The following is a 16883-nucleotide window of genomic DNA, read 5'->3' on the forward strand; positions in this document are numbered from 1 at the left end:
CCAAAACTAAGACAGGGTAATGGGATCCAGTGACCAGGGAGGTGGGAACAAGATTCCTTAGAATGGTGGAATAAGGCCTTTCTGAGAATACTGACGTTGAAGCTGAGAGCTGAGGTAGATATTACTATCTCTGTTTTACAGATGAGAAAACTGTGGCTCAGATAAATTAAGAAATTTCCTCCAGACCCCATAGGTATATAGCAGAGCCAAGATTGGACTTTTGCCTATCGGTCTTCAGTCTAAGTCCTTGGCAAAGCATTTAATATATTGTGTTGTTAACACGATAAAATGCAGGGGGGAGAATTGCTGCTTCTCCATCTGTAAACTGGAATATCTGATGAGAGAATTCAAGATAATGTCAGTAAATAAAGCCCTAGGCAGGCATGAAGCTTGGCCCATGCACACCAAGTGCTCCAGGCAAAGCTGTTTTGTCATGAGCATAGATAGTTGTGTGATATCTTGCCCCCAAGACTAAGAACTCCACAGGGTAAAGAACTGGTCTTACTCCTCTCTATCAGAGCCCACAGGAGCAGCAAACTAGATGCTCGGCATAAATCAGCCAAATTGAACTGGTCTATGCATATTGCTTCTTCTATAAACTTCCCTGACTGTTCCACAATGGTAACCAAAGTTTGTATACTATGTCTTTGAGGTTTCTCCTAAAACTAGCATGCATTTTAGTTTCAAGATTTGTGAAGCTGCTGTTGATTTTAATCATTGTTCCTGTTATCACTTGATTATACAACCTACCCAACCACCCTCGGATTTGCCCAAGGACACAATTCTGTTTTCTGACAGTTCAGGCCCTCTGCTCTTTGTCAGTCTCCTTCAGACTACTGCTTTTAGGCATTTTGTGACTATTAATATCTAAAACAGATGGCAGACAGGAGATATGACAAGAACTGATCTTCAAACCAGTCTATTTGTTAGGAGGTCTGGTAAATAGGTTTCATGAAGGGTTGGACTAACTTTTAAGTGGATAAAAAAAAGAAGTCTGAATTAGCTGGGAATTTATGTCATCTATGTATGTTGCAGGCAATTATTACAGATAAGTGGAAATAGGGCAGTCATGTAACTATACCATATAAAGTAAAGGTATGCCACAGAAAATTCTGAAAGATATACAACCATCGTTAACCGTCTTATAGTTATGTCACACTTTCCATGAAAATAGAGATTCAGTATTTGAAAATTTGAAAAATATTTCAAGTGTATTAACTGGCACAGAGAACTATACAAAGAACTGATACTAGACTTTCACAAATGTTTTCTCTTTCTATTTCTTCTATTGCCATCTCTACAAGCACTTTTCATCTTAGCCTCATATTCTCTTTGAATCCCCACTATATCTATGAAACATTTCTCTTGAGTCTTATGACAAAAGTTACATATTTATATGTTCTTCTGTCAATTGAACTGGTTCCAGGGTTTGGTTCAACAAATTAAACCTTACCTAAGTGATTTAAACAAGGACTAACCAGCCCAAATTATGACTTCATTTGACCTGAAGCAAAGTCAATGCTCTGTCTGAGAGCTTGGCCCTCAAATAAAAAGCCAAGAAAACCCCAATATCTAAAACTGGTTGGCCTGTTATTATAAGACTGGCTTTGCTAATTCTGTGGCCCCTTTTATGACATGGCTTGTTCAAACTGAAGTTTTTATAACATAAAAGGGGTGTGTTATGTGAGATCACAAAGTAAAAATTCTTGATTGGTACTACCAGTGTTCCTGTTGACATGCATTTAAAGGTTTCCTGTAGCTTCCAGAACAACTATACCAATTGATACCCTCGTTCAGTGGCATGCCACACACATGTAACTACAAAGAAGATCTGTATTCAGGCAGCAGTTCTTTGGTTCTCCAAAGTATCACAACTATATAAACAATTTCATGTGCTGCTAAGACCTCAACTAAAAAAGCAATGCACTTAACTAAACAATAACTACTGACCAAGGGTTACCAACACCAGCGCTCTAGCAAGGAACCTGAGTGATATACAGAGTCATGTGCGGAGAATAACAGAGCCACAGTAATCACCATCCTCAATCAGGTCAAATCAGCTGGGAGGTTGCAGTTCATCCTCTGCCTAAGGATAAGGCCACTCTACTTGGCCACAAGCTAGACAAATGGACAAGGAGATGTAATGGTAGGAGAAGGAAGGAAAAGAGTCTGAGGAAAAGAGTATACTAGTAATAATACTAGTAAAAATGTGTTCTAGGCCAATGATACCCCTAGGGTTTCTAGAAGAAGAAACAAAACCTAATTATAGAGTGTTTTAATTTTTTTTTTCAAACTGCCTTTTATCTATTCTACTACTCAAATCTTGTAACATCCCTACAAGGAGAGACACATCTCTCAGAACCTTGTTGTTAAGGCTTATTATCATCATTTGAAAGATAGTGATTTTTTTTAGATTGAAAAGCTAGGGAATCTGCACATTTGGAGAGATTGTATGATTTGCCCAGCACTTGGGGATGGGAGATGAGGTGAAGAACTAGAACTGACACCCTCACATAGAGAAAAATCCTTGAAGTGGTCTTGAAGAAAGATTCTTGAAATGAATTGATATTGAAAAAAAGCCAAACACTCTCACAGGTAGATGGAAAGGCAATGACTTGGCCTAGATTCCTGATGGGAGAATAAAAGTGTCTCCACTGAGCATTTGCCTTCCCAGAATCTGTCCTCATGTGGTTTGGGGTTTTGAATTCACAATACCTGCACAGTCCAGGAATTTTCAAGCTGAAAAATAGGCATAAAATTGGTTCTAGGCCAAGGACATCCATAGGGTGTCAAGAAGAAGAAACAAAATCTGTCTAAAGAGATGTGTCTTCAATACAAGCAACTCAGGACACCCACAGTTAAACCACCACTGAAGATGAGCTCACAAGCCTAAGCTGCAAGACCCATGTGGAAGCAATTAACTAGAAGCAAGAATCAGCAGGCATAACAACCAGAAAGAACTTGAGATAACAGAAGAATCAGAGATATGAATACTGTTTAAAATCATTTAAGATACGAAAGACAAAGCTCAAGAAGAAAAAAAGATTATTTCTTTTTAAATGAACAAAATTTGAGGAAGGAGTGTGTAGGAAGAGTTTCAGAAAGCAGTACAAACACATGAGGCTGGCAATCATCTAAGACTTTGGTCTAAGAGAGATGAAAACAAGAAGAGTAAACAAGAAGGACAGGAGAAGAAAAAATAAGGACAGTGACCTTGGGATACATTTTAGAACCATTTATTCCACCATATGTTCTAGACATAGACCTTTATTGAGAAGTTATTATACCCTAGGCATTGTGGCGGATGTTAGGAATACAAAATTAAAAACATCCCGTCCTCACCCTAAAGAAACTTACGGTCCAGTTACCAGTTTCCAAATCTAGGGCATCCGAATAAAAATAGTAACAGGGAAGTGGCAATTAGTGATATCTGTGATGTTAAATTATTTATGAAAATTACCAAAAGTGATGAGACAAATGTCTTCTCGAATACTGCCCTGAAACTCACCCAATCCCAAACTGCCCTGGGCAGGAAATCTAAACTGACAAGAAAAAATCGCTTCTGAATTGGGAAATAAGTACATCTTGTCCAGGACTCCCTAGAAACCCTACTGGCTCCAGCTTATCTGGAAGCTTCGGAAACCCAGGGGCAGACTTCCAGGTCAGCCTATATCTTACAGGCTGACTTAGGGATTGTTTCTGGATCAAAATTAGAATCGAGGACCAGGCCAGGACCAGAGTGGCATTCAGACAGACACAGTGGCTGAGCTAACTAAGCGTTCTGCTCTTCTGTGTTCACAGCTACTTGCTGCTCCCATGGGTGCTCCGTGATGACCAACAGCGGATAGGTGATCATGGCGGTCTTTACAACACCCATGAATGCAAGAGGAGAAAATCATTCAAAAGCAAGCACAGTATGGTCAACACACATGAGAAACACACATGACTCATCAGTGTATTTTTTAAAAGATTATTCAAGTATCACAAAAAAGACCTTTTCCCATTACAGTAGCTCCGATTCCAAACAGCCCTTTGAAAATAGATTCGGACCCATGAAAAGTCACAGGTTTCTCCAGAAGGAAGGAAGGTAAACCCTTCCTTTCTATGAATAGCCAGAGACACACACAGCCAGCTGGTGTCTGAGCTAAATTTGCAGTATGTCAGAGAGAGATCAGGCAGAGGAAGTTTCTGTCTGTTTACCAAAGAGGCAGATGAAAGAAAATAGGGAACTTGAAGTATGTACACATAAAGTGAGCTTGACATGGGCAGAGAGGCCATTCTGGCAGACAAAAATACTGTGTAGGGGGCACCCCAAGCCTCTGTTCTGAAGATTAAGAATTGTTTATTATATGCTTTGGAAATTCTCAGCTAGAAGTGCATGACCTAATCTTCACTGTAAGTATCTATCATACAGTTCTACAAATATCCCTCCCTACATATAAATATCTTACATACCAAGACAGGCAGATGAAGCAATGTTAAGAAAACAAGCCCTGCTAAGCCTTGCCATCATGAAATACAGAAGTGAAGTTCCGATTGTCAATCCAAACTCCCACAAACAGCAAAGAAGCAAGCTTCTTAGGTGCAACGAGCTTAATACAATAGTGAACAGAGATCACTAGAAGCCAGGAGATGTCTAAAACAACTCTGTACACAAAATAGTTACCGTGGAGATATTTCAAATCACGTGAAGAAAAGAGCCGAAGACATGTGAGAGATTTAAATCAAACGACACACAATGGGAAAGATGCTTGGTCTTCAGGTGAGGAATTACAAGAAATTTGTAAAGAGGAAAAGAAAGCAGAGAAACAAATGTCATGGTTCTTTTTAAAATTTTCATGTTTACTTTCAAGCTTTAACATCTCATGGATACAGAGAGGTACAGAAAATAACAGGTCTGTGTGTTCCCACCGGCAAAATCAAGTAAGTTGACATTTCTATATCCGCTTCAGAATTCTGTTTTAAAAAATAGCTTTAGGGGTGAAGTGCCGTTAAGTACTGTGACTTGCAATGGTTTAGAAAATAACTGAGGTGTGTGTGTGTGTGTGTGAGAGAGAGAGAGAGAGAGAGAGAGAAGAGAGAGAGAGAGAGAGAGGCAGAGAGACAGAGAGAGAAAAAGAGAGAGGGAGAGAGGAGACAGGTTAGACTGTTTTCAATTCTTCACTACGACAAATCGTGTTGCAATGCATATATTTGTACATGTCTCTCTGTGCATATGGATGAAAATTTCTCTGGGGCAGGTACCAAGAAAAGGCAGTGCGAGATCTCAGTGTATATACATACTCAACTTTATTAGGTATTTTCAAATAGCTTTCAGAAATAGTTTTACAATTTATACTCCCTAGCCATAAATGTGTTCCTTTCCCCAACATTCCTCCCTATATTTGATGCTATCAACCTTATTACATTTTCCCAATACGATTGCCTGACACAATATTTCATTGTTGCTCTGATTTGCATTTCACTACATACAAGTGAAATTAAGGCTCTTTTCATATGTTTAGTAAAAGTTTTGGCTTGACATTGGGGAGGGTAGGTACTATGGTGAGCGCTGTGAATTGTGTAAGACTGATGAATCACAGACCGGTACCCCTGAAACAAATAATACATTTAATGTTAATAAAATAATAATAATAAAAATAAATAAAATAAAAGTTTTGGCTTCTTCAACTACGAATCGCCTGTACATATACTTTACCCACTTCTATTCAGTTTTAGTCTTTTTCTTATGATGTGTAGAGTTTTAATATATTGTTTTAATTCAACTTTCAATGAAAACTCAAGTTATGCCTTCACCTAGACACAGCAGAGCTGGATCAATGTCTACCCCAAGTTACCGTAAGAGAAAAATTTAGATTTATATTCATTTTCCACGCACACACTATCCTATGGAGCTGGATATACCTTAGCTGGAATTTTCTATGCCTCAAAGGTGACAGCAAATCTCTGCCCCTATATACCTCCAGCATCAAACAACTTTATTCAATCATCACTCGGTATTTTAACCCATCCATTTGAATGTAACATGGATGTATGAGAAACACTGGTACATTTTGCTATATCTAAACATGCTCAAACTGTAAGTCTAAACCTCAAAACCACATCTAATTCTTTTTTTTTTTTTTATTTAAATCTCTATTTTTTTTTAATTTTTTTATTGTTATGTTAATCCCCATACATTACATCATTAGTTTTAGATATAGTGTTCCATGATTCATTGTTTGTGCATAACACCCAGTGCTCCATGCAGAACGTGCCCTCCTCAATACCCATCACCAGGCTAACCCATCCTCCCAACCCCCTCCCCTCTAGAACCCTCAGTTTGTTTTTCAGAGTCCATCGTCTCTCATGGTTCTTCTCCCCCTCCGATTTCCCCCCCTTCATTCTTCCCCTCCTGCTACATTCTTCTTCTTCTTTTTTTCTTTCTTAACATATATTGCATTATTTGTTTCAGAGGTACAGATCTGAGATTCAACAGTCTTGCACAATTCACAGTGCTTACCAGAACACATACCCTCCCCAGTGTCCATCACCCAGTCACCCCATCCCTCCCACCCCACCCCCCACTCCAGCAACCCTCAGTTTGTTTCCTGAGATTAAGAATTCCTCATATCAGTGAGGTCATATGATACATGTCTTTCTCTGTTTGACTTATTTCGCTCAGCATAACACCCTCCAGTTCCATCCACGTCGTTGCAAATGGCAAGATCTTATTCCTTTTGATGGCTGCATAATATTCCATTGTATATATATACCACATCTTCTTTATCCATTCATCTGTTGATGGACATCTTGGCTCTTTCCACAGTTTGGCTATTGTGGACATTGCTGCTATAAACATCGGGGTGCACGTAGCCTTTCGGGTCCCTACTTTTGTATCTTTGGGGTAAATACCCAGTAGTGCAATTGCTGGATCATATGGTAGCTCTATTTTCAACTTTTTGAGGAACCTCCATACTGTTTTCCAGAGTGGCTGCACCAGCTTGCATTCCCACCAACAGTGTAGGAGGGTTCCCCTTTCTCCGCATCCTCGCCAACATCTGTCATTTCCTGACTTGTTAATTTTAGCCATTCTGACTGGTGTGAGGTGGTATCTCATTGAGGTTTTGATTTGGATTTCCCTGATGCCGAGCGATATTGAACACTTTTTCATGTGTCTGTTGGCCATTTGGATGTCTTCTTTGGAAAAATGTCTGTTCATGTCTTCTGCCCATTTCTTGATTGGATTCTTTGTTCTTTTGGTGTTGAGTTTGATGAGTTCTTTATAGATTTTGGATACTAGCCCTTTATCTGATATGTCATTTGCAAATATCTTCTCCCATTCTGTCAGTTGTCTTTTGGTTTTGTTGACTGTTTCCTTTGCTTTGCAAAAGCTTTTTATCTTGATGAAGTCCCAATAGTTCATTTTTGCCCTTGCTTCCCTTGCCTTTGGCGATGTTTCTAGGAAGAAGTTGCTGCGGCTGAGGTCGAAGAGGTTGCTGCCTGTGTTCTCCTTTAGGATGTTGATGGACTCCTGTCTCACATTGAGGTCTTTCAACCATTTGGAGAAAACCACATCTAATTCTTAAAACTAAACAAGAATCACTCAAAAATCATTTAAAATGAAGGTAAATTAAGAGAAATGAGAATGCCAAAGATGTTTGGATTGTATCTGCCTTAGGTAACTAAATATTGGATATTTTTATTATACTAATTTTTTAAACTAAAATAATGCATATTAAATAAAAATTTTATCAGAGATTATGCTTTCTAATTTGATCCTTAAAACACTGCTGTAAGGTACATATTATTGTCCCCATTTGACAGGAGAGGAACCTGAGATTTTGAGATGGTGAGTAACTTGACCAGAGTCACACAGCTAGTAATGGTAGAACGGGGATTCAGAACCAGAACTGATTCCATTGTTCATGCTATTGTTAACTCTCTGAATAGTTACAAGCCTTGGTAAACAAAAGGGAAGTTATTTTTCATTACAATTAACACTCTGACCTAGTACTGTAGACCTAAGGACAAAATTCTCATAAGCAAAAGTACAAGCAGGCAAGAAGAATAAAGTTGGAGAATTAACATTACCTGATTTTAAGATTTATCATAAAGCTACAGTAATCAAGACAATTGGGTATCGGTGTAAAAACACATATATGGACAACATACGGGATTTTCAAAAATGGTAAAAAGGCAATTCACTAGTGAAAAAGTGATCCAGATTCTTAGGAATTTACCCTAGAGAAATGAAAGCATACGTCCATACAAAGATTTGCACATAAATGTTCACAACAGTTTTATGTGTGATAGCCAAAAACGGGAAACAGTCCAAATTTCCATCAACAGATAAATGAATAAACTATGGTATGCCCATATAATGGAACACTACTCAGCAATTAAAAAGAATATTGCTGTATGTCACAACGTAGACGAATCAAAATAATTACACTGAGTGAAAGAAGCTAGCAAAAAACGAATACATACAGTATTAATTCATTATAAAAAATTCTAGGAAATGGGGTGCCTGGGTGGCTCAGTTGGTTAAGTGACTGCCTTCGGCTCAGGTCATGATTCTGGAGTCCCAGGATCGAGTCCTACATCGGGCTCCCTGCTCAGCAGGGAATCTGCTTCTCCCTCTGACCCTCCCCCCTCTCATGTGCTCTCTCTCTCTCATTCTCTCTCTCAAATAAATAAATAAAGTCTTTAAAAAAAAATTCTAGGAAATGCAAGCTAATGTACAGCAACTGAAAGCAGATCGGTTGTTGCCCAAGGAGGCTAGAGGAGAGATTGAAAGGGGCGGGAGCTAAGGATTATAAAGGGGCACAAGGAAGCTTCTGGTGGTGATGGTATATTCATTATCTCAATTGTGGTAATTGTTTCATGGGTGTAAATATGTTAAAACTTTGTAAATGGTACACTTTAAGTATGTCTAGTATATTACATGTCAATTATACCTCAATAAAGCAGAAAACACATAAGCAGGCAAATAAAACGTTCTGTGGTGGGGCACCTTTCTGGCTCAGTCAGTAGAGCATGCGACTCTTGATCCTGGGGTTTTGAGTTCAAGCCCCATGTTGGGTGTGGAGATTGCTTAAATAAATAAAACTTTAAAAAAATTCTGTTGCTTGGGAAACATAAAGAAGGGCATATTTATGGATTAAAAAAATACACCTACTCAACAGGGTAAATTCAGTTAAAGGAGAAAACAGCAGAATCTAATCAACCAATAATATGCTAATTTTTGAGGCAACTCATGTCTTGCTCGTGTATAGACATAAAAGTGAAGTCCTTGCAAAAGTATAGGGTGTTGGATTAAGTATATATGCTTTAAAAATAGGCACAAGCAAGAGTTCTCTTCAAAATCCCTTGGAACACTTCTATCTCCTAAACAAAACCTTTGACAAATGTGTATTGAGTGAGGATGTAGAAAATAAGTCCAGAAAACAAGTACAAGTGGGGAGGTTGATGGTCTCTGCCTAACCTGTGGGCACACTGCAGCGTGTCAGCAGTACATCACCCGGGGACTGTGGGGATCTCACCACAGTACCCAGAGATTCCCAAATGACAGAAGCCCTTTTAGATCGACTTTTGCCTGGGAAAGTTGATAGAGTGCCAACTATTTGATGCCATTTGGCCGGGAACACATCTTGAGAGGAGAAACAGAACATGGAAAAGGATTCTCGTCCTGTAGTCCTACAGAATGGAAAACGAGCCAAGATGCTCGTACTTTGTTGCCAGTGAAACAGTAATAGACGTCGAGCCACTGCAAAGACATTATGAGGAGTGTCTGATGAAAACCAAAGCAGGTCTTCAGAGCAGCACCTCCCCTTGCATCCTGAATGCTAATAAAGTTCACAGCTGTTCTGTGTGGCATCCCAACCATATTAAGAAGCAGTGTCTTTCAATTTAATGCATTTGTTAAATAGCTTTTTTATGAAGAAACCATATTTCTTATACATGTGGGAATGTTTTACTGCTAAGGGTATTTAAGGAAACTCATAGATTAGAATTGCTCTTGGTTCCAATGAGCTAAGTAATGAGGTGAGAAATCTAGTTTCAGTTAGGGCCCCTACCTTAGGCTCACTGTCTCTTCTAATTACTTCATTAACCAACTTATTCAACAAAACATAGGTGCCTAAGATGAAAGGCAGATAACTACGAGAATAATTGGAAAATTATCTCCTATTGATGAAGAGGGAAGAGAAAGCAACTGCTAGCTTTTCACACCTATATGGGGCTAGCAAGGGTGAAAACCTGTCATCAGGTAATGACCCCACAGTGTCAGAACCAAAAATCTCACAAGCGGAAGCCTAAAATTACAAAATATTAGAACTGGAAAGCATTAGGGACATCCAGAGAGTTTAATGGATTAGCCCAAGGTCACACGGCTGCTTATGGCAGTGGTGAAACCCTTCATTCATACAAATAACAAAATATTTACTAGGGCTTTCTATGTGCCAGGCACCATGCTCAGTCCTAGCCTCAAAGAATCCCACTCTCTTGATTTTGGGTGATGGGCTCTTTACTATAGTAGACTAATATTAGATTAATCACACCAGTCAGCAAAGAGCAGACACACACACAACACAAGTGTTAGAAAATGTCAGAGCGAAAGAATGAATGTGGTGTGAAAGGAGACAATGCTCAAAGGGGTCTACTCTGGATACAATAATAACTTAGTGATTGGGTCTGTTTCTCTCTCTCTCTGTGTCTCAAACACATTTGGGTGGGGGAAAAGCAAAAGCTTATAAAAACAGTTTCTGCAGTCATAGAAAATCATCCTAACTGAAATGATTACAAGTTTTTTTTTCAGCCTCCAGGTGGATATTTTAGAAACAGAGTTTATATGTAATACTGGTAAGAAAAATCACCAACGCAGTTATCTGGACGTATCAGGCTCAGTGTACCAAGATGGCTACAATGATTACCTCCGGGTGAATAATTTGATGGGTGTTCTTCACTTTCTTGCTTCTTTGTATTTCAAGACTTGAACATAATGCAGTTCACAAACAAGAAAACACAATTCCTTTTGTAGATAAGAAAAGGCTTTCCTATTTAAAAAAAAAAAGTCTGCCTAACAAGAGCTAGTTTTAACTAATTACATATAAATTTAAAGCACTGGACATTACTTACTATCCAAAGCCTTCATTATCTTGTAGTAGGTTTTAATATGCAAATGTATTTCTTTGCAAATGACAAAACATTATGTCTGTGACTAAACATGGGATGACTGTAATTTGCATAATGCTCCACAGAGTTGCCAGAGTGCTGTCCTACACATCATCTAATTCTTAAGAAAACCCAGGGACATTAATCAAGTAGGTATTGTTATCCCCATTCTATAGGACAGGAATCAAGGTTGATTCTGAGAGTTAAATGACTTGCCCAGAGTGTTCTGTATTCCCTCACAATACCATACAAAGCCTTACTAACCAGTAACATTATTCCTCTCCAAGGAAAAATCTCTTTCCACCCTCCCCACAGCCTTTGGAGGCCTTTGGTCCTACTATGATTGTTTCTGTCAAGTGTCCTGCAGGATAGGGATACACACACACACACACACACACACACACACTTTCATTAGAGGCATCTTTGTATGGCCAAAAGAGCATAGACTCTGGAGTCAAGAAGGACCTAACTTCAAACCCCTCCTCTACCACTTATGAGCTGTGTGACGTTGGGCAAATAAAGCAACCTTTGAGACTCAGCTTCCTTTTCTGTAAAATGAAAATAGGATCACCTCTCTTGAAGGCACAAAGTACATATCTGATAAATATTAGCCATCCTATTACCATCATTATTATTACTGACATCGTTGAAGCTTATCCTGATTACTTCAGTTCCTCTTGGGACTTAGACGAAATAAGGAGATTCAGAACCATTTCTGGAGAAACAATTTTTATTAAGAAATGGTATTTGTTTACCAGTAGAAGGGCTGAGATTACCTACTCAACACTGGCCAATAGCAGTGCTCTGCCTGCCTCCTCTCCTGCCTGAAGCAAAGGCTTGGCCACTGTATCCTGTCCAACCCCAACCAAAGGTAACCAAAGCCTCTCCCAGACTCCTGAGCTTGGCCTTGCAGGATTCATCCTTTACCTCAGAGAACTCACAGTGGAGTCTTTTCCTCTCATACAACCACCTAAAACATCCACACCTCAGCAGCTCTAAATCCTTGCTCAGAACATAGCCCTGCTGCCCTGAAGGCCTCCTTCCTCATGCATTCTTGGTAGCTCAGCAGAATCAGATCTGGTTGCAACCTGGCAGATGGGAGCTGCCCTGGGGGTTTAGATGCCATGCCCTTTCTTTCCTCCCCCGAAGCTGAAAACCTTTGAACCAGGTACCCCCAAGCTAAAACACCCTCACCAAACCTTTCTGACACTTCATAAGAAAGTTTTGCCACCTAAGACACAAGTTCCCATCCTTAACTTATTAGAAATCAACCACAGACTCTGTTAGAGGTCCTCAGGAAGATAACCCGGGGGCCACCTTCCATATCAATAAGCAAGGAAGCATTTATCTATGCCCTTGCCCTTTCCAAATTGAGACAATGGGATAGAAATCCAAACACACTGTAAAGATTCCATACAGAACATTCTGCTTAGTGAGGGTAGATTGCAAAATGGCAGGCTTCTTAAGCCCCTTAATTACAGACTGATAATAGTGGTCCCAGAACTTGGAGATTATGTAACAGCGCTTCTTGAAAACAAGGGATATGGGAGATGTACCTCTCCACCTCCAGGCAATCCCAAATAAACCTACACCACTTGAGAACAACCACCAGAGAAAATGGTGACTGGGGATGCACTTGGCCTTCATAAACCTGGGCTGTAGGGGATATTTTTCCCCAAACCAACTTTAAATCATTGTATTTCTTGGCTAACTAATACTTTTTCATGTGGGTAAGACCTCCTTAGGATCCTCACTCAACAATCTGGCTTCTAGCAGCATAGAGAAGACAAGAATGGGGTCTTCTCTTAGAAGACCTCAAATACCCATGTACTCAACACCTGAGAAGACACAGGGATGGATTAAACCATCCTGTTCCATTGATGGATTAAACACTAATATACATTTGGGTGGTTTGCTTGCTTGTAATTATGATCTTTTCTCTATTGAACTTACGTATTCATGGGAGGAAGTGATTTCTAATTTAAATGTTTCTTGCTTTGCATACCATATGTATTTCTGAATGTGGTCTAAACAGTAAACTGTGACAAACTGATAATTTTTCCCACTGAATTATAAAATAATGACTAGAATATAAAAGAAGACATGGAGTTCAATCAGATGAGGGTCCTGGGGCATTACTTCTTGGATGCTCTAGACTTGAGGTCTTTGTGTCCCTCTCTGGGCAATTTGACCTCAAGATGGAATAGACCCAGGCGTATCTCACTAGCACATCAGCCTTCTATTTCCTACAGATAGGGAAAGTTAGCAGCTCACACATTGCCATGATCTCATGACTTGGAGAGACTACTCCTCCATCACCCACCTCCTGTCTACTAGTCCCATGATCATTGATGTGCTTCATGCTCAGCCTTGAAATCCCCCAGAGGATCCCATCACCATTAGTGATCCACCTGGCTAACTGGCTTAGCCCACAGTATGTTCTGGTATGTGATATTTTCCTCCCTATAATCCTTAAATCAATGCTAATCTTAGATCACTCCCCAACTCACCCTTAAGAAGATATGCTTGGGTTTTAAGCATTACTGTTCTGACATGTTCTCTTCCCATCCTAAATGTGACGAGATGTTTAGGCTTCCACTCCCTGAATACCACTGAAGAAAACACAGAGTTCTATGACCCCTGGCCTACTTCTTACGCACCATTTTACATCTAAGAATCTGTATCTCTTGCTGCTATGAACCTGATGAGCTTCTTCTACCTGTTCCTCAGCAAAGCCAAGACTGCTGACTATGGTGGCCCCATGGCCAAAAGGCAAGTTTCAGACAGATGGAAATGTGGAAGCGTGATGCCTTGAGACACTCAACCCAAAACAGTTCCCTCTTAGGAAGAAGCAGGGTCATTTGACATAAGGATTTTTTTTAATTAATGAATTAATTTTTTAAAATTCAAGTGTAATTAAGAACATTTTATTTTAAAGTCACAAAACAGGGAGCCACTGATTTAGGGTTTGGGAGTCACCGGGAAGAGTGTCACTTCACTCAAGTGTCAGCTCAAGTGTCCATTCCTCCAAAACCTTGTCTGATTCTCTACCCCACACCCCTCCTCCACTCTACAGTCTCTGTCACGGCATCATCACATCTCATTGTCCACCCTTGTTTTCCCCCTCCCTCCCACTAACCAGGTTGTGGGCTCAGGGCAGAGATAGTCTTACTCATCTCTGTATCAACCTAGCACGACATCTGGCATACAGTAGGTGCTCAATATATGTGTCTTGAAGGAATAAAAAGGAGTAATGTCTTGATTTATCTTAATTCTTTATCAAAACCTATACCCCAATAAGAAAAGGGTCTGTATGAAGATGGCCTGAAGGTTTCTGTGGTGAGACAGAGATGTGGTTGTCTATAAGGGGTTAGAGATGCCAAAGAGTCTGGGTGGGTGGCTGTCATGGTTGTGTGTGGCTCTTGTCCACCTCTAACCTTGACTGAAGATAGCCACTCCCTCAGTCTATTACAGGTAGGGCTTGGCCTTGTTTCAAAGCTGTTTGTGATGAAAAGTACAGCACAGGGAATGTAGTCAATAATATTGTAATAACGTAATATGGTGACAGATGGTGACTACACTTACCATTGTGAGCACTGTGTAATGTATAGAATTGTTGAGCCACTATGTTGTGCACCTGAAGCTAATACAACATGGTTTGTCAATTATACTTCAATAACAAAAAAAATTTTTTTAAGCTGTTTGACCATCCCAGAACCTTCAGCCCTTCAGACTTCCTATCAATTCTGTTGCCCTCAACTGGGGCCTTGGCCTTGCATCTTACTTACCCAGGAGGTAGGAAGGCTTGCTAAGAAGCTGGTAACAAGCAGCCTCGAGGCTCAGCTAACGTTCCTTATCAGTTCAGCTCACCTGTGCCTCCTCTTAACGAGGGCTGCCTGCTGCAGAGTTCTGGTTTCTGTGAGACCTCACCTACATTGACATTAATGTCCATGGCCAGGCCACAAATACCAGTTCCTGGGAACCTAGTGACTTGTGGAAGTAGGGCAAAAAAACACTGATTTTTTTTTTTTTTAATGTGGAACATTTATTTCCTTGTCTCTGGCTAGCCCAAACCCGCATATGAAATGATTAGAGGCTCCTATTAAAATCAAACTGCTGGCTTGGTTCCAGGCATGGGAAGTCTGGATGTTGGAACAGAGTCACAGAAAGTAGAAGGCGTGGGTGGGTAGCTTCGTTAACAGGCCAGTGCAGGCCCAGTGCTGGGGAAGCGTGCTGGGGATAGAGAACGCTAACACGGTTTCTTGTAAGGAGAGGGCTGACCAGAGTACAGTGTGGGGAGTGGTTCCACCAAAGAGCTTTATAAAGGACCAGAAAAGGAGGCAGGCTCACAGAGGGTGCCTAACTCTTTTGCATTCTTCAAGAATCCCCCAGAAGGATGAATTTCCAGAGGATGAGGTGTGCTGGGAGACCCACAGCCCAGACCAGCCATGTCACTCAGCTAGGACCAGTGTTCCTAGAGAAACTTTATTCAGAGGGTGAGAAACGACTTTATTTCCAACTGGCTTGAGTGGGGGGCTTTGTGCATTCCTCAGGTCCCTGGAGGTCTGGCCTCAGACACTCCCAGCTGTGTCTGGGTAGCAGGACCCTCTCTGGCAGCACAAGGTCAAGAGGGCGGGGAAGATGGGGCTGAAGTGGAAGGGAGGGAAGCACAGCTGTGTGTTCCTGGGGTTCCCAGAAGCGCCTGACACAGGAAGCCTTTTTCCTCTGTTCTCTTGGGCCACACTGTTGGGTCAGGCGGGTCATGCACTTCCCCCAGCTGAAGAGCAGCCCTCAGGAGAGCCCCTCCCCACAGCACTGTCTCTAAGTGGAAGAAGGGCAGGCTTTGCCTCCACGCTGAGCATGTGCTGTGATGAAGCCCATCCTCCTCCACCTACACACACACACACACACACACACACACACACACACAGGGTCCATTTTCTATGCGAGGACAAGGTCATCCTGCGACAGGATTCCTGCACCTCCCACTGCTCCCCTCCCTGCAGCCCTCCTCTACCGCCATGTCTCTCACCCACACCCCTGCCACAGAGCACTGGCTTCCCTGGCCCGACTCTGCTCAGTAGGTCTGCTTCCTCCCGATTTTCTCCCCCACCTAAGATGGCTTACTTTTTAGCCCTCAACCTTCCCCAGGCCCTCCTAGCAATGCTTTCCAAGCAATCTCTCTCCCAAATAGTAGTCCCTTCCTCTTGGTCCCCAGGCTCTGTTTAGACTTAGCTGACTCTGCCTTGGATTTTAGCCACCTCTGAGGATGGCCCAGTGTAACCTGGTGGGTTCTGGAGGCAGAAGGACCCTGTTCAAGGACTGACCCTGCCACTTAGAGCTATATGACCTCAGGCAGGTCACTGGACCCTCCTCTGAGCCTTCATTTCTTTGTCTGTAAAGTGGGAACAAGAATAGAACCTACCTCCTGGAGATATGCGAGATGGAACGAAATGCTGCTCATAAAGCCCTTAGCACAGTTCCTACTGTATGGTGAGCAATCAACAAACATTGCCTGGTATTATTTAATCCATGTTTTCACTCTTTCTCCAACATGCCCATTCTGGCTGGCTGATGGAAGGAGGGAGAGAAGACAGGCTGGGGACAGAGGTGGGGGAGGTTAAGGTGTCCGACCCATTCTCAACTAAATTCCAGGGTAATCAAGATGGCACTAGCCAAACAGGAGGAGAGAAAATATGCCCAAGGGCCACATAAACATCCTCGCTAGC

At 41.2% G+C, this 16883-nt stretch overlaps 1 protein-coding gene across 5 annotated transcripts in view; it reads right to left on the reverse strand.

The window, feature by feature from the left end:
• ANKRD44 (ankyrin repeat domain 44) overlaps window positions 1-16883 on the reverse strand; it is a 319460-nt gene that overhangs the window by 162434 nt on the left and 140143 nt on the right. The window lies entirely within an intron of this gene.

Source organism: Halichoerus grypus, chromosome 4 (genome assembly GCF_964656455.1).
Source record: "Halichoerus grypus chromosome 4, mHalGry1.hap1.1, whole genome shotgun sequence".
Lineage (NCBI taxonomy): Eukaryota > Metazoa > Chordata > Mammalia > Carnivora > Phocidae > Halichoerus > Halichoerus grypus.